A 19,593-nucleotide genomic window follows, 5' to 3' on the forward strand; every position below is an offset into this window, starting at 1 on the left:
AACACCAAATTCACATGACTACTAATAGCAAGACTTCTCCAATGTCCTCAGGAACAAAAGTAACTACTCACAAAGCATAAACATGTTCATAATCAGAGGGGTATTAAGATGCATATAGGATCTGAACACATGATCTTCCACCAATTAAACCAACTAGCATCAACTACAAGGAGTAATTAACACTACTAGCAACCTACTAGCACCAATCCCGAACTTGGAGACAAGAATTGGATACAAGAGATGAACTAGGGTTTTGAGATGAGATGGTGCTGATGAATATGTTGATGGAGATTACCCTCTCCCGATGAGAGGAGCGTTGGTGATGATGATGGCGAGGATTTCCCCCTCCGGGAGGGAAGTTTCCCCGGCAGAACAGCTCCGCCAGAGCCCTAGATTGGTTTCGCCAAGGTTCCGCCTCATGGCGGCGGAGTTTCGTCCGAGAAGATGGCTTATGATTTTTTCCCATCGAAAGACTCCATATAGCAGAATATGGCCACCGGAGGGCCACCAGGGGGCCCACGAGGTAGGGGGCGCGCCCAGGGGGGTAGGGCGTGCCCCCCACCCTCGTGGGCAGGGTGTGGCCCCCCTGGTGAAGTTCTTGCTCTCAGTATTTTTTATATATTTGGAGAACATCTTCCGTGAAGTTTCAGGACTTTTGGAGCTGTACAGAATAGGTCTCTAATATTTGCTCCTTTTCCAGCCTAGAATCCCAGCTGCCGACATTCTCCCTCTTTATGTAAACCTTGTAAAATAAGAGAGAATAGGCATAAGTATTGTGACATAGTGTGTAATAACAGCCCATAATGCAATAAATATTGATATAAAAGCATGATGCAAAATGGACGTATCAACTCCCCCAAGCTTAGACCTCGCTTGTCCTCAAGCGAAAAGCCGAAATCGAAAAATATGTCCACATGTTTAGAGATAGAGGTGTCGATAAAAATAAAATACGGACATGAGGGCATCATGATCATTCTTAGAACAACAACTTATATACTTCTTGTCATATAATCTCTAATGCTAGAGTAATAATTCAATCACAATATCAAGTATGAATCTTAAACTTCATTGAAAACTAACAACTACAATCTCAGTCATTGAAGCAATTGCAATTTATCATAACATAGGAAAGAGTCAATGTATAAGAGCTTTTCAGCAAGTTCGCATACTCAACTATCATATAATCTTTCACAATTGCTGACACTCACGCAATACTTATGGGTATGGAGTTTTAATCGAACACAGAAAAAGATAGGGGCTTATAGTTTTGCCTCCCAATGTTTTACCTCAAGGGCAATGTCAACAGTAATAGTTCATGAAAACTCACATCCAATTAGCCATATATACCAGGATCTTTCCAACATACTGTGCTTGCCAAAGGATAAAATGTAAAAAGGAAGGGTCAAGATCACCATGACTCTTATGCAATGTAGGAGATAAAAGTAAAAGATAGGCCCTTCGCAGAGGGAAGCAGAGGTTGTCATGTGCTTTTATGGTTGGATGCACAAAATCTTAATGTGAAAGAACGTCACTTTATATTGTCACTTGTGATATGGACCTTTATTATGCAGTCTATCGCTTTTATTACTTCCATATCACACGATCGTATAAAGCTTATTTCCTCCACACCAGTCAATCATACATATTTAGAGAGCAATTTTTATTGCTTGCACCGATGACAACTTACTTGATGGATCTTACTCAATCCATAGGTAGATATGGAGGACTCTTATGGCAAGACTGGTTTAAGGGTATTTGGAAGCACAAGTAGTATCTCTACTTGGTGCAATGAATTTGGCTAGCATGAGGGGGAAAGGCAAGCTCATCATGTTGGAAGATCCAAGACAATATAATTCATCTCAGATGTAAGAAAACATAACCCATTACGTTGTCTTTCTTGTCCAATGTCAACTCTTTAGCATGTCATATTTTAATGAGTGCTCAAAATCATAAAAGATGTCCAAGATAGTATATTTATATTTGAAGACCTCTCTTTCTTTATTACTTCCTATTAATTGCAACGATGACCAAAACTGTGTTTGTCAACTCTCAACAACTTTTATTCATCATACTCTTTCTATGTGAGCTCATTACTCTCCATAAGACTTACATGATCTCTTTGTTTCTTTTTATTTCTTTCTCTTTGCTTTTATTCCCTTAGGATCATGGCAAAATAATCAAGCCCTTGACTCAACACTAATCTTTATTATATAGCTCACGGACTCGATTACATAGAAGGATAATAAAGCAAAACTCATGACTAGATCATACTAAGAACTTTTATTCTACTAGATCAAGATATTACCAAAAGGATCGAACTAAGAAAAACATTAAAGATAAAAGTGATGGTGATACGATACCGGGGCACTCCCCCAAGCTTGGAAGTTGCCAAGTGGAGTGCCCATACCCATGTGACTATGTCTCCTTTGTTGGTGAAGAAGGTGGGGATGTTGATGATGGATAGTCGCACATTGAGCGTAGGAGGTCTTCTAACTTGCGGATAATGCCCTTGAGTGCGATGATATGCTCCTTCAACAAAATATTTTCACGTGTGAGATACTTATTTTGTATACGATCTAACTCAATCATCTTGAAAGCTTCGATTTCTGTTGGGGTAAGAAGATTGTGATCCAGTTGAAGGGTGTCTTCTGTTGCCGGAACTTGGTCCTCCATGGCCTTCTTGATCCCTTCATCCTTGTTAATCTCCATGGGTTCTTCTCTCTTCAGCTCTATCTTCATTAGTCGAGCATCGTTGCCCTCATGGTTGGAGGAGGAGGGAGACGACATAGTGCCTGGCCTTGACAACCCTGCCAGAAAACAGTTCGAAACAAAGACATGCGATTTTTGTGTGATACGGGAGTCAAAACCCCCGGGAGATTATATAATGAATTTTTACCGACCAAAATACGTGTCATGTACGAAAACGGAGTCTGGAGAGCACACGAGGTGCCCACGAGGTAGGGGGCACGCCCAGTAGGGTAGGGCGCGCCCTCCACCCTCGTGGAGCCCTCGTGTCCTTCCTGGACTGCTGCTTATTTTTCTATTTTTCTAAATATTCCAAAACGGAGAAATACTGCCTTAAAAACTGTTTTGGAGTCGGTTTACTTACCATACCACATACCTATTCCTTTTTGGAGTCTGAAACGTTCTGGAGAGTCTCCCTTATGTATTCCTCTGGGGTTACGGTTTCGATAACATTGGTTTCAACATTTATGGGATTATCTGAGATATAGTGTTTGATTCTTTGACCGTTCACCACCTTCGAATTTGTGCCTTCGAAGTTGTTGATTTTTATGGCACCGGAATGGTAGACCTCCTCGATAATGTAAGGACCTTCCCATTTAGAGAGAAGTTTTCCTGCAAAAAATCTTAAACGAGAGTTGTATAGCAATACATAATCACCTACATTAAACTCATGCTTTTGTATCCTTTTGTCATGCCATCTTTTAACTTTTTCTTTAAACAACTTGGCATTTTCGTAGGCTTAGGTTCTCCATTCATCAAGTGAGCTAATATCAAATAACCTCTTCTCACCGGCAAGTTTAAAATCATAATTAAGTTCTTTAATAGCCCAATAAGCCTTGTGTTCTAGTTCGAGAGGTAAGTGACATGCTTTTCCATAGACCATTTTATACGGAGACATACCCATAGGATTTTTATATGCAGTTTTGTAGGCCCATAATGCATCATCAAGTTTCTTGGACCAATTCTTTCTAGACCTATTAACAGTCTTTTGCAAAATTAATTTGAGTTCTCTATTACTCAATTCTACTTGACCACTAGACTGAGGGTGATAAGGAGATGCAATTCTATGATTAACATCATATTTAGCAAGCATTTTACGAAAAGCACCATGAATAAAATGTGAACCACCATCAGTCATTAAATATCTAGGGACTCCAAATCTTGGAAAAATAACTTCTTTAAGCATTTTAATAGAAGTGTTATGATCAGCACTACTAGTTGGAATAGCTTCTACCCACTTAGTAACGTAATCAACAACAACTAAAATATGTGTATAACCATTAGAGGAAGGAAAAGGTCCCATATAGTCAAAGCCCCAAACATCAAATGGTTCAATAACAAGTGAATAATTCATAGGCATTTCTTGACGTCTACTAATATTACCAACTCTTTGACATTCATCACAAGATAAGACAAACTTACGGGCATCCTTGAAGAGAGTAGGCCAATAAAAACTAGATTGCAGTACCTTATGTGCAGTTCTATCTCCAGTATGGTGTCCTCCATAAGCTTCAGAGTGACACTTGCGTAGGATCAGTTCCTGTTCATGCTCAGGTACACAACGTCTAATAACACCATCTACTCCTTCTTTATAAAGATGTGGATCATCCCAAAAGTAATGCCTCAAATCATAGAAGAACTTTTTCTTTTGCAGGTATGTGAAACTAGGTGGTATAAACTTAGCAACAATGTAATTAGCATAATCAACATACCATGGAGCAGTATGAGAGGCATTTATGACATTTAATTGCTCATCAGGGAAGCTATCATCAATAGGTAGTGGGTCATCAAGCACATTTTCTAACCTAGACAAGTTGTCTGCAACGGGGTTCTCAGCTCCTTTTCTGTCAACAATATGCAAATCAAATTCTTGTAGTAAGAGAACCCATCTAATAAGTCTAGGTTTAGCATCTTTCTTTTCCATAAGATATTTAATAGCAGCATGATCAGTGTGAATAGTTACTTTAGAATCAACAATATATGGTCTAAACTTATCACAATCAAATACAACTGCTAAGAATTCTTTTTCAATAGTAGCATAATTTCTTTGAGCATTTTCTAGAGTTTTACTAGCATATTGAATAAAATTTAGTTTCTTATCAACTATTTGTCCTAGAACATCACCTACAGCATAATCACTAGCATCACACATAATTTCAAAGGGTAAATTCCAATCAGGTGGCTGAACAATAGGTGCAGAAACCAATGCTTTCTTAAGTATTTCAAATGCTTCTACACAATCATCATCAAAGAAAAATGGTATATCTTTTTGTAATAAATTAGTCAGAGGCCGATAATTTTTTGAGAAGTCCTTAATGAACCTCCTACAAAAACCGGCATGACCAAGGAAACTTCTTATACCTTTGATGTCCTTGGGACATGGCATCTTTTCAATAGCATCAACCTTGGCTTTATCAACTTCAATACCTCTTTCAGAAACTTTATGCCCCAAGACAATACTTTCATTAACCATAAAGTGGCACTTTTCCCAATTCAAGACAAGATTAGTTTCTTCACATCTCTACAAAACTCGATCAAGGTTGCTCAAACAATCATCAAAAGAAGATCCATAGACGGAAAAGTCGTCCATGAAAACCTCACAAATCTTTTCACAAAAGTCAGAGAATATAGCCATCATGCATCTTTGAAAGGTAGCAGGTGCATTACATAAACCAAAAGGCATACATCTATAAGCAAAAGTACCAAAAGGGCATGTAAAAGTAGTCTTTGATTGATCTTTGGCTGACACAGGTATTTAAGAGAAACCAGAATAACCATCTAGAAAGCAAAAATGTGTTTGTTTGGACAATCTTTCTAGCATTTGATCAATAAAAGGTAAGGGGTAATGATCATTTTTAGTAGCCTTATTTAATTTCCGGAAATCATTTACCATCCTATAACATGTAATAATTCTTTGAGGAATCAATTCATCTTTATCATTAGGAACAACAGCAATACCTCCCTTCTTAGGGACACAATGGGCAGGGCTTACCCACTAACTATCAACAACAAGATAAATTATACATGCCTCAAGGAGCTTTAGTATCTCCTTTCTTATCACTTCTTTCATTTTAGGATTCAGCCGGCGTTGATGATCACGAACTGGTTTAGCATCTTCTTCCAAATTAATTTTATGTTGACATAGAGTGGGACTAATGCCCTCAAGATCATCAAGAGTATACCCAATAGCAGCACCGTGCTTCTTCAGAATTTTCAATAATCTCTCTTCTTCATGCACTGAAAGGTTAGCACTAATAATAACAGGATATATCTTTTTATCATCAAGATAAGCATATTTAAGAGTATCAGGTAACGGTTCAAGCTCAAACACGGGATCACCCTTGGGTTGAGGAGGATCCCCTAGGATTTCAACAGGTAAATTGTTTTTCAGAATATGTTCCTGTTAAAAGAATACTTCATCTAATTCCCTTCTTTCATTCATAAACATATCATTTTCATGGTCTAGCAAATATTCTTCTAAAGGATCACTAGGAGGTACGGCAATAGAAGCAAGACCAATAATTTCATCCTTACTAGGTAATTCTTCTTCACGGTGTTGTCTACTAAATTTAGAAAAAATAAATTCATGAGTCATATCATCTAAACCGATAGTAACAACATCTCTTTTGCAATCTATGGTAGCATTAACAGTATTTAAGAAGAGTCTACCAAATATAATGGGACAAAAGCTATCTTGTGGGGAACCAAGAACAAGAAAATCAGCAGGATATTTAGTTTTCCCACACAAGACTTCAACATTTCTAACAATTCCCATTGGTGAAATAGTATCTCTATTGGCGAGTTTAATTGTGACATCAATATCTTCCATCTCAGCAGGTGCAATATCATGCATAACTTCTTTGTATAAGGAATAAGGTATTGCACTAGCACTAGCACCCATATCACATAGGCCATGATAACAATGATCTCCTATTTTAACAGAAATAACAGGCATGCCTACCACAGGTCTAGGTTTATCTTTATCACAGGGTTTAGCAATTCTAGCAGTTTCATTACAGAAATAAATAACATGCCCATCTATATTATCAGACAAGAGATCTTTAACAATGGCAATATTAGGTTCAACTTTAACTTGCTCAGGAGGTGTATATGTTTTAATATTGCTTTTACGAACCACAGTTGAAGCTTTAGCATGATCCTTTATCCTAACAGGGAAAGGTGGTTTCTCAACATAAGAAGTAGGAACAATAGGATCATTATAAGTAATAGTCTTTTCTTCAACTTTAATAGGTGCAGATAATTTTACTTCTATGGGAGGATGATATTTAAACCACTTCTCCTTGGGGAGATCAACATAAGCAACAAAAGATTCACAGAAAGAAGCTACTATCTCAGAGTCAAGTCCATATTTAGTGCTAAATTTACGAAAAATATCAGTATCCATAAAAGATTTAACACAATCAAAACTAGGTGTCATACCTGACTCCTTACCATTGTTGAGGTCCCAATCTTCAGAGTTGTGTTTAATTCTTTCCAATAAATCCCATTTGAATTCAATAGTATTCATCATAAAAGAGCCAGCACAAGAAGTATCAGGCATGGTGCGATTGTTACCAGAAAGCCAAGCATAATTTTTTTGAATAATCATTTCTCTTGAGAGCTCATGATTGGGGCATGAATATAACATTGATTTAAGCCTCCCCAAGCTTGAGCGATGCTTTCTCCTTCGCGAGGCCAAAAATTATATATATAATTGCGATCACGATGAACAAGGTGCATAGGATAAAACTTCTGATGAAATTCCAATTTCAATCGTTTGTAATTCCAAGACCTCATATCATCACATAGCCTATACCATGTTGATGCATCTCACCTCAAAGATAAAGGAAAGACCTTCTTCTTAACAACATCTCCGGGTACACCTGCAAGCTTAAATAATCCACAAACTTCATCCACATATATCAAATGTTCATCAGGATGTTTTGTTCCATCTCCTAAAAAAGGATTAGCTAGCAATTTTTTTATCATACCCGAAGGAACTTCAAAGCAAGCATTTTCATTTTCATTTTTAGTAGGTTCAGTAGGTTGAGGAGCAACTCTTTTCACTACTGGTTGGGGTGAAGATACCCCGAATAATCCCCTCAGAGGATTACCTTCCATGGTAACAAGTGACAGTAAATTTTAGCACACTATATAAATTTTTCCATACCAAATTCCACCTACCAAAGGCGCTTCACTCCCCGGCAACGGCGCCAGAAAAGAGTCTTGATGACCCACAAGTATAGGGGATCTATCGTAGTCCTTTCGATAAGTAAGAGTGTCGAACCCAACGAGGAGCAGAAGGAAATGATAAGCAGTTTCCAGCAAGGTATTCTCTGCAAGTACTGAAATAAGTGGTAACAGATAGTTTTGTGATAAGATAATTTGTAACGAGCAACAAGTAACAAAAGTAAATAAGGTGCAGCAAGGTGGCCCAATCCTTTTTGTAGCAAAGGACAAGCCTGGACAAACTCTTATATGATGTAAAGCGCTCCCGAGGACACATGGGAATATCGTCAAGCTAGCTTTCATCACGCTCATATGATTTGCGTTCGGTACTTTGATAATTTGGTATGTGGGTGGACCGGTGCTTGGGTACTGCCCTTACTTGTACAAACATCCCACTTATGATTAACCTCTATTGCAAGCATTCGCAACTACAACAAAAGTATTAAGGTAAACCTAACCATAGCATGAAACATATGGATCCAAATCAGCCCCTTACGAAGCAACGCATAAACTAGGGTTTAAGCTTCTATCACTCTAGCAACCCATCATCTACTTATTACTTCCCAACGCCTTCCTCTAGGCCCAAATAATGGTGAAGTGTCATGTAGTCGACATTCACATAACACCACTAGAGGAGAGACAACATACATCTCATCAAAATATCAAATGAATACCAAATTCACATGACTACTAATAGCAAGACTTCTCCAATGTCCTCAAGAACAAAAGTAACTACTCACAAAGCATAAACATGTTCATAATCAGAGGGGTATTAAGATGCATATGGGATCTGAACATATGATCTTCCACCAATTAAACCAACTAGCATCAACTACAAGGAGTAATTAACACTACTAGCAACCTACTAGCACCAATCCCGGACTTGAAGACAAGAATTGGATACAAGAGATGAACTAGGGTTTTGAGATGAGATGGTGCTGATGAAGATGTTGATGGAGATTGCCCTCTCCCGATGAGAGGAGCATTGGTGATGATGATGGCGATGATTTCCCCCTCCAGGAGGAAAGTTTCCCTAGCAGAACAGCTCCGCCAGAGCCCTAGATTGGTTCCGCCAAGGTTCCGCCTCATGGCGGCGGAGTTTCGTCCGAGAAGATGGCTTATGATTTTTTTCCCATCGAAAGACTCCATATAGCAGAAGATGGCCACCGGAGGCTGTTAGTGCATCTAGTGCCACCCCTAGTTGGTTTTGGAGTATTGACGACAAACCTAGTTGAGGGACTAATGTGTTTGTGAGAATTGCAGGATAACACAGGTAGAAGTCCCTCATTGATTCGGTTTTCCTACCAGAGATGACCTCTAAAAATGTATGAGATGTCAAAGGTGGTATATGAAGATATTCTCATTGAAGACTATGACAAGAGAAGACATCGCATGAAGCCTATGGAGCTCGAAGACTCAGATCTTTCATAGTTCTTTTTCTTCTTTGTTGAGTCATAGGAACCACCGTACTGTTAAGTGGGGTCCAAGAGAACCAGTCAGAATGACTGAAGTGATGCTTAACCAAAACCTATGTCTTCGAGTGAAGACTATGAGAGCGAATCTTGTCCAGAGTCGGACAAGTCAGCTTTGCTTGTAGCCTAAGTAAAGTTGCCATGTGTGTTTGAAATCTGACCATTGGAACACGTGTCAGTTCCTTAGTGACCCAGGGTCATTTCGGACAAATCAGGTCTGGTTGCCTAGTGGCTATAAATAGCCCACCCCCTACAACCATAAATGGTTGGCTGCTCAGAGTTAGAGTACGGCTTTTATCGTTTGAGAGCAACCCACCTCGAAGCCTTTGAGAGAGAATTCCTTGCGAGGATAAAGCCCTAACCACCCAGAGCCAAAGAGTGTTAGGTATCACTTAAGTCTTCTTGTCTGTGTGATCTGAAGACTTATTACACTTGAGGACTGTGAATCCTCCAGCCGGTTAGGTGTCGCGTTCTGAGCATCCAAGAGACATTGTGGATCGCCGGTGAACGAAGTCTGTGAAGGTTTGGGAGTCTACCTTGAAGACTTACCAGAGTGATTGGGCGAGGTCTGTGTGACCTTAGCTCAAGGGGAATACGGTGAGGACTGGGTGTCCTGAGCTGCGTGTTCAAGACTGGGTGTCCGGGACTGTGTGTCCGTGACTGTGTGTCTTCAGGTTTAAATACGTAGCCACCCTAACCAGACGTACAGTTGTCACAGCAACTGGAACTGGTCCAACAAATCATTGTCTTCAACGAGTCACTGGTTTCATCCTTCCCTTCCCTTTACTTACTGTTGGTCCTTGTGAAATCATTGTATGATTGCACTATCTTCTGTCTTCACTGAGTGACTGCTTGTTCTGATCGGCTTCATAATATCTTCCTACCTGATCCTTACTACCTAGCTGCTATTAGTCATTATGCTTTCACTTCATTGAATACTTGACTATGGTTTGCCTAGTGTAGTCTACCTTCCGCTGCATGGTAATAGGTTTATTTCTATTGTTTGTCTTCGAAACTTCCATGTTTTGAAGACTTCCATAAAAATCGCCTATTCACCCCCCTCTAGTCAATATAACGTATTAGAGCAAGGTACTCCCTTGTTCTGTGTGATTCGGTTTAACCACCTAGAGTTTTAGCTATGTCGACTGCAGGGATAATTAAAGTCTCCGCTGTGTGCCCCGTCTTCGATGGAACTGAATATCCCTATTGGAAGAATAAGATGCGCATGCATCTTGAAGCCATGACGTCGACCTATGGTATGTCGTCAAGAACGGCGTTCCCAAGGCTGGAGAAGGTGTCACTGCTGCTAACATGAAGAAGTTCGTTCAACTGGATTCTACTGCCAAGAATATCATCTGTGGTCATCTGACCAAAGGACAGTATGGCCGCGTGAGTGCTTTGGAAACATCTAAGCTAGTCTGGGACTGGCTCTCCAAGGTCAACGAAGGTGTCTCAACCCAGAGAGATCAGAGAATCAGTGTCCTTCGCAACCTCTTCAACCGCTTCAAGAGAAATGACAATGAGAATGTCCAGCTCACGTTTGATCAACTCACTGACATCACAAATGAGCTTCAAGCCCTCGACGCTACTGAGATCACCAAGCATGAAGTCGTCAAGACACTACTGAGATCACTTGACAGTTCGTTTGGCACCCTAGCCCTGATGATTCAAGAACGTCCTGATTTCAAGACACTCGATCCGTCTGACATACTTGAGAGGCTCAACACACATGAGTTTCAGCTTTCTGAGAAAAGAGATATCTACGATCCAAACTATGGGCGAACTCGTGCCTTGAAGGCAAAAGCTGTATCCTCATCTGAAGAAGAATCTGACAGCAGTTCTGATGATCCTGAAGACATTGGAAAGGAACTTGCTATGCTTGTGAAGAAGTTCCAAAAATTCACCAAGAAGAAAGGCTTCAGAAAGTCTTCACGATCAATCTCAATGAATGATGAAGCTTCTGCTCATGACTACAAGAAGAAAACATGCCACAAGTGCAAGAAACCTGGCCACTACATCTCTGAGTGTCCACAGTGGGACATTGAGAACAAGAAGAAAAAAGAGAGCAAGAAGTATGATTCTGATGACAAGAAGAAGAAGAAATACTCAAAGTCTTCTTCCAAGTCCTCCTCAAAGTCTTCATCACACAAGAAGAGCTCATCTGGCAAGGCACGTGCGTTTGTTGGCAAGGAAATGGATTCAGAGGAGGAGTCCGCTTCTGAGGAGGCGGAGGTGGAGTCTGAGGAGGAGTCCGATTCTGGCATTGCGAGTCTGGCTACAGCATACGTTGCCAAGTCCATCTTCAACACTGAAGACAATGACTCCATCACCAACACCTATGCAAATGACAAAGAATACTCCACTCCTACCTACTGCTTCATGGCACGCGGTGCCAACGTAAACACACGCACTACTCACTATCAAACATCTAGTGACGATGACTCTGATTGTGGTTCCAAACCCAGCTATAAAACACTCGCTAAAATTGCAACTGAACAACAGAAAACCATGGAACACATTCAAAAACTGTTAGACAAAAGCGATGATCTGTTAGACGCTGAAATGACTCGACCTCAGTCCTTAATTGAAGACATAAAAAATCTTCACGTTAAGTATGAGGAACTTGAAAGTCATCATGAAACGCTCTCAACGGCTCATGAAAGGCTTTCCTATGATTATCTTCAAAGGAAGCAAGATCTTGAGAAATTGAGAGCGGCTCATGAAGATCTTCAAAAAGAAAACGAGTCACTTCGCGCGGAACAGATCAGTTCAGCTCAGGAAGGATTTGAACCACCATGTCTTAAATGCATTGAGCGTGATAATGCTACTTCTGTTGCTGAATGTTCTACTGCTGTTACTGTTGCAATATCTTCAACTGTTGACGTGGGAACTAACCCCTCTGCTGAGGATACCACTGCTATTGCTGATGAGAATGCTAGGTTGAAGACATTGCTTGAAACAGGGATGTACAAAAGTCTTAAAGGGCATCAGACACTATGTGATGTCCTCAAAAGGCAGATCCTGAACCGAAACCCGAGGAAAGAGGGTGTTGGGTTCGTAAGGAAAATGAATGCTGATGGCTCTTACTGGAAACCTGAGCAGTACCCCAAAACCACATGGGTTGCTGCAAAAGAACCTTCAGCAGATCCATCCACTCTATCTGTCTTCACTTGTGCTAACCCCATTGTCATTGATGAATCCTTTGATGCAAACTATAAACTGTTTAAGAATCAGAATGGTGAATTGTTTGCCAGGTATATTGGTACTAACTACAGGAATGGGCCGCCTATGAAGAAGATCTGGGTGCCGAAAAAGTGTTTGGAGAATCTTCCTGTGAATGTCATCATGACACCACACGTGAAGAAGACAAACCCCAGACCACAGGCTTCATACGGTCCAAAGGCTTCATACAGACAGAGGACTCACCTGAGTCGCACTAACGCAAATGTTTGGAGGGAAACCATACTCAGGCCTATGAATATGAGCGCGGTTCATCAAACCGCCATGTTCATAAGACCAAGAACTATTCTACTTATTCTTATGAGTACTATTGTCCGCCTGCAAGACTTTTTGCTAGGGCTCCAAAGCCAAAGTTCTCAGATGCTGCACTTAGACTTATTGCTTCTAAGCCACCCTTGAAGATGTGGGTGGCTAAGAAAGCTTAACTCTCTTTTGCAGGAAAGGGTCTCCATCAGAAAACCAAAATCGTCTGACGCTATTACTGGGGACCTTAAACATCTTGTAGGGCGCAAGATCAAATGCCCGAATGGTCTTATTATGTACTTCGTTCCTGAATCGCTTGCTACTCTCCCTATCAGTCCTAATCTCGATCTAAGCTTTCATAACCCACTAGTTCGTCAAATGTTTTTGCTTCACAATTCTCTTCGTGAAGCCTATCCCCCTAACTGCACTGTAGGGTACGACACCAGCTGCTTCAGAATGGATTATTGATAGTGGGTGTACCAATCACATGACTGGCAAAAGAAGCCTTCTTATGGACTCAACCTTCCGTCCATCCGACAAGAGTCACATCACATTTGCTGACACTGGTAAAAGTAAGGTATTGGGTCTAGGTAGAGTTGCAATCTCAAAGGATCAACACATGGATAAAGTCATGCTTGTTGAATCCCTTGGCTTCAACTTAATGTCTGTCTCAATGCTTTGTGATTTAAATATGATCGTAATGTTTGGAAAATATCGTTGCCTTGTTCTAATGGAATCTGACAAGTCTCTAGTGTTTGAAGGGTATAGTAAGGATGATTTGTACGTGGTAGATTTCTCAGCAGGACCACAGCTTGCCGTATGTCTTCTAGCAAAAGCTTCAGAATGCTGGCTCTGGCATCGGAGGCTAGGGCATGCTGGCATGAGGAACCTCCATACCCTTGCAAAGAAGAAGCATGTCATAGGCATCGAGGGCGTCAAGTTCAAGAAAGATCACTTATGCGGTGCCTGTGAAGCAGGAAAGATGATGAGGGCCAAACATCCCTCGAAGACAATCATGACAACAACTCGACCCTTCGAACTGCTCCACATGGATCTTTTCGGTCCCACTCATTACTCAACTCTTACTACTACTGCTTGTCTCTATGGCTTTGTCATTGTTGATGATTATTCTAGATATACTTGGGTGCACATAATCCTTTACAAGACTGAAGTGCAGGATGTCTTCAGACGCTTCGCAAATCGAGCAATGAACAACTATGGCACCAAGATAAAGCACATCAGAAGTGACAATGGCACTAAATTCAAGAACACTGGCCTTGATACATATCTTGATACTTTGGGCATCACACATGAATTCTCAGCCCCGTACACGCCACAGCAGAATGGCGTCGTCGAACACAAGAACAGCACACTCATTGAGATGGCCCGAATGATGCTTAATGAATACAAGACTCCAAGAAAATTCTGGCCTGAAGCCATTGATACTGCATGCCATACAATCAATCGTGTTTATCTTCACAAGCTTCTGAACAAGACATCTTATGAGCTCCTTACTGGCAAGAAGCCAAATGTCAGTTACTTCAGAGTATTTGGCGCCAGGTGCTAGATCAAGGATCCACATCACACTTCAAAATTTTCACCAAAAGCACATGAGGGCTTTATGCTTGGATATGGAAAGGATTCGCACTCCTACAGAGTCTTTAATCTCTTTCATTATAAAGTGGTTGAAATAGTGGATGTGCGGTTCGATGAGACTAACGGTTCACAAAGAGAGCATCTGCCAAATGTGCTAGATGAAGTTCCATCGAGTGAATCAATCAAACTAATGGGAACTGGAGAAATCATACCCTCTGAAGCTCAACCTGAAGAGGAACTTATCATCTCCGCACCTGATCAACCTGAAGACAACACTCAGCCTGAAGACAATCCCTCTAACAATGACAATGATCAACAGGAGCAAAATCTTCGCCCTGTACATCCTCGTGTTGCCAATGAAGTGCGGATTGAGAGAATAATTGATAGCATCAATGCACCCGGTCCGCTCACTCATTCAAGGGCAACACAGCTAGCAAATTTCTGTGGGCACTTCGCATTCGTCTCAATAACAGAACCCAAGAAAGTTGAAGAAGCCTTCATGGAACCTGAATGGATTCAAGCTATGCAAGAAGAGCTTCAACAGTTTGAGCTGAATAATGTATGGGAACTGGTTAAGCGTCCTGATCCTCGGAAGCACAATATAATAGGCACCAAATGGATATACCGCAACAAGCAAGATGAGCATGGTCAAGTTGTTAGAAACAAAGCTCGTCTCGTTGCTCAAGGATACACTCAAGTGGAAGGGATTGACTTCGATGAAACATTTGCTCCCGTGGCTCGACTTGAAGCCATACGCATACTGCTGGCCTATGCAAATCATCATAACATACTTCTATATCAAATGGATGTGAAGAGCGCTTTTCTCAATGGCAAGATTGAAGAAGAAGTGTATGTTGCACAACCGCCTGGCTTTGAAGATCCAAAACATACTGACATGGTATACAAGCTCAACAAGGCATTGTATGGCCTCAAACAAGCCCCTAGGGCTTGGTATGACACACTCAAAGACTTCCTGAAGAGCAAAGGCTTCATACCTGGTTCCCTCGACCCCACTCTCTTCACGAAGACATATGATGGTGAACTGTTTGTGTGCCAAATATATGTGGATGACATCATCTTCGGCTGCACCAATCAGAAGTACAGTGAAGAGTTTGGATATATGATGCAAGAGCAATATCAGATGTCCATGATGGGAGAGCTGAAGTTCTTCCTCGGTCTTCAAATACGACAGCAACGCAACGGCATCTTCATATCTCAAGAGAAGTATCTCAAAGATTGCCTGAAGAAGTTCGGTATGCAAGACTGCAAAGGCTTCACGATGCCAATGCCAGCCAAACATCATCTGGGTCCCGACGACAATGGTAAAGAGTTCGATCAAAAGGTATACCGCTCCATGATTGGTTCTTTACTTTATCTATGTGCATCTAGGCCAGATATTATGCTTAGTGTTTGCATGTGTGCTTGATTCCAAGCGGCACCAAAGGAGTCACATCACTTAGCTGTGAAGCGAATTCTTCGATATTTGGCTCACACCCCAACTCTAGGATTATGGTATCCAAAGGGCTCAGAGTTTGATCTGGTTGGATTCTTGGATGCTGATTATGCTGGTGACAAGGTGGATCGCAAGTCTACATCAGGCACATATCATTTTCTGGGATGATCACTTGTATGTTGGTCTTCAAAGAAGCAGAACTGTGTATCTCTCTCCACTGCTGAATCTGAATACATTGCTGCTGATCTTGCTGCGCTCAGCTTCTGTGGATGAAGCAAACACTCAAAGACTATGGCATTCATCTGAAGCAAGTGCCACTCTACTGCGACAATGAAAGCGCCATCAAGATTGCCAACAACCCAGTTCAGCACTCAAAGACAAAGCACATTGAGATTCGTCATCACTTTCTCAGAGATCATGTTGTGAAGGAAGACATTGATATCATCCATGTCAACACTGAAGAACAATTGGCAGATATCTTCACCAAGCCCTTAGATGAGAAGAGATTTTGCAAGTTACGGTGTGAGCTAAATATCTTGGAATCCTCAAATGTCCTGTGATCAGGCACACATCCTAACACTTATGCATATTGATGACTTAGATGTGCAACACACGAAGTAAAGTATATCTTCAATCAATGAAGACATACATTCTAAGTGTGAATACATTGTTTGGCTTCAATCTCAACATGTCTTCATGATTATCTTCACTATGTTGATTATATATATTTATACTAGTGTTCTGTCCTCTACAGCATTCACTTATAGCTATGTCTTCTTGTTGAATCTTTTGAACTAAGTGAATGTGATCGGACCCTAACCTCTCTATGCTTTCTATCTCAAACTCTATCTCTCCAAATCATATGCATTCTTTTGAAACTGTCAAATGTCTTCTCCGCGTCCTTGTCAGCAAAAGATACAGAGACAAACATTAAGCCCGCTTTCAATGCTAATTCCCTCACCTGAAACCCGGAGAAGTCGGAACGACCACCCGACAATCCAGGCGTGCGTGGGACGTGGAACAACCTCTGATATGTTGCATGATGGCCACGTGTTCCTCAGATGTGAATTGCCAGGGGCACCTGTGTAATAACACTGAGCCTCCCCTGTCCCTATAAATACACGCCTCACCACAGTCATTATCTCTTCTTCCACTCTCGCACGAACCCTAGCGCCACCGCTATCCCTCGACGACGCCGGCGACGAAGCGCTTAGCTGCCGCAACCTTTCTGACGCCGTCTTCACGCCGACCGCGGACATCGTCCTCTCCGCTGTCGCTGTAGGTGTCCTCCGTCTCCAAGTTAGGGCACGGACGATCGAACTGCTTGGCCTCCTCTTCCACTCCGTCTAGCAGTTCCTTGTGTGGTAAATAAAACTTCCTTTTTACGGCCCCTTTGATCCTACAGATTCGTCACTTTCTACCACAAGTAGTTTCTGTCCACACATGTTGGATGCACTTCATACTGCATCTCATATTATGCCTAGTATGTTCACTTATGCTTCACAAAGCAGTTAGATTCCTCACTTGTACTGATCTCTGGATTCGTACAAATCTAGAACCAACTCCTTATCTATGAGTGAATGTCTTCGCACGATGAGGTCAATGTCTTCTAAACTGATTTATCTTCAAAATCTTCTGAGAATACATATGACCTCTTCCCCTTCCCTCGCACCTTAATGCTGTCACAGGTAGATGTCCGTGGGAGAATCCCTTGGTTCTCATAGTCTGCATTCATTTGCAGAATTCTTACAGCATCATATAAATTCTCCCGAAGCCAGTTCCTGTTTGTCAAGCAAGCGAAAGCCTCTGAAGCCTTTGAACGTGTTGAAGCCATTCAGTTTAAAGTTCATGGCTACAGAGAAATCTGCAAGGAAGGGAGGCAGACAGCGTCGTGGGGGAACATCAAGAGATTTTCCTGATGACCTCTCAGAGCTTTACAAGACAGATCCTGAAGAGGATTATAATCACCGCAAGACCCGATTCCAGTGGATTCGAAGATATTGGGTAGAATAGTGGTACAAATACAGATTCGTGACCAAGGAATATGCTGAGAAGAGTGCTATCAAAAGTCCTTGGGGTGATATTCTCTTCCGAGGCCTTCCACCCAAGAACAGAGCTGAAGCTATTGCTCAGGGTTTCTATCCGTGTATGGTCCGTGGACCTCAGCCTGAAGATGCCGACCCATCATCATTGCTATGGTGTCGTGACGATAATCTCTTCAAGCGCAACTTCCAGCATGCAAAGGCATCGGGCAAGGAAAACAAGAAGTCATTGGGACTAGACTTCAACCCTGGTCCTTCTGCTCCCCGGGCTAACGGCACACGCGATGCATAACCCAATGTCATCGGTCCTTTCTACAACCTTGATGGCCTCATCACTCAAATCTCAGTTCAAGGTGCCAAAGTGGATCATTCTGATGATGATGCTGACACTGATGAAGCCCCAGCTCCTACTCCAAAGCCGCAGAAGCCAAAGAAGGCTAAGGCTTCAAGATCAGCTGCTCCACCAAAAATCTCACGGGCGAAGCCACTGGCTACTGCACCTCTTGAAGACAGTGTGCAGTCTGAAGATCTGTCATGCATCTCCAAGCCCCAGAAAGTCAAGATGCCTCTGCCACACACCAGCCAAGAACTGACTGCTGCTGCTATTCTGTGCAACGATGCCATTGATCTGTCCAGTGATGAAGACCTTGTAGATGACGCTCTTGAGCAACTGATCAAGAGCAAAGAAGGAGCAGAAATCTTCAACAATTTGCCTCTCTTTGACGTGGCAATCATCCACGACTTCATCGATGAGTGGTTTGAAACGCCCAACCTCAGCTTTGAAGACCTGCAACTTCCCATTGGTCTCAGTGTCGCCTTCCATGGCGCCATTGCTTCAGAGCTAGCTCTAGCTCAGCGCATCGTCGAACTGAAGCAGAAGATTGACTTTGAGAAAGCTCAGTTCAAGAAGCATACGGCCAAGCTCAGCGTGCAAGAGGTCAAGAACTTCAAGATCATGCTGCATGAGCTGAAAGAAGCCTTTCTCAAGAAGCATGAAGAAGCTCAAGGTTCTCGTGAGCGCATGAAGAGCCTGGCTGACAAGTGTGTGCAAGCCTACAATGAGGCTGAGAAGCGCAAGGCCCTTGGGCGTCCTGGCATTGACCCCAGGATGGCTGCAAAGCAGCAGAAGAAGAAGCCTACTATGGCCGAACCCGACGCACCAAGGCAGGAAGCACATCCCATTGTCTTCCCAACCAGCATAACTGGCTCGAAGCCAAAAGCCAGGTCTACCGCTTCAGAACTGAAGAAGACGAGGACTGCTGAGGCTGAAGCCAGAAAGAGGAAACATCCTGAAGCCTCTGCTACTGCTCCCTCCAAGAAGAAGCGGAAGACCAAGAAGGAACGGGCTGCTCCCACAGAGCCCTTAATTGTTGAACCCATCTCCATGGTTCGCCCAGCTACTGAACATCAAGAGCGCCAACTGACTGTCCATGAGCCTGCTTTCACAGAGGCTCATGAAGCTGAAGACTTTCCAGCAGCTGATCCCACCGCTGCTGAAGACATTGGTCACCATGACCATGTTGAAGATGATGCAGTTCTTCCTCAGATCGAGCACCAACAGGTATCATTGCAT

The sequence above is a fragment of the Triticum dicoccoides genome, chromosome 2A, assembly GCF_002162155.2.
Source record: "Triticum dicoccoides isolate Atlit2015 ecotype Zavitan chromosome 2A, WEW_v2.0, whole genome shotgun sequence".
Lineage (NCBI taxonomy): Eukaryota > Viridiplantae > Streptophyta > Magnoliopsida > Poales > Poaceae > Triticum > Triticum dicoccoides.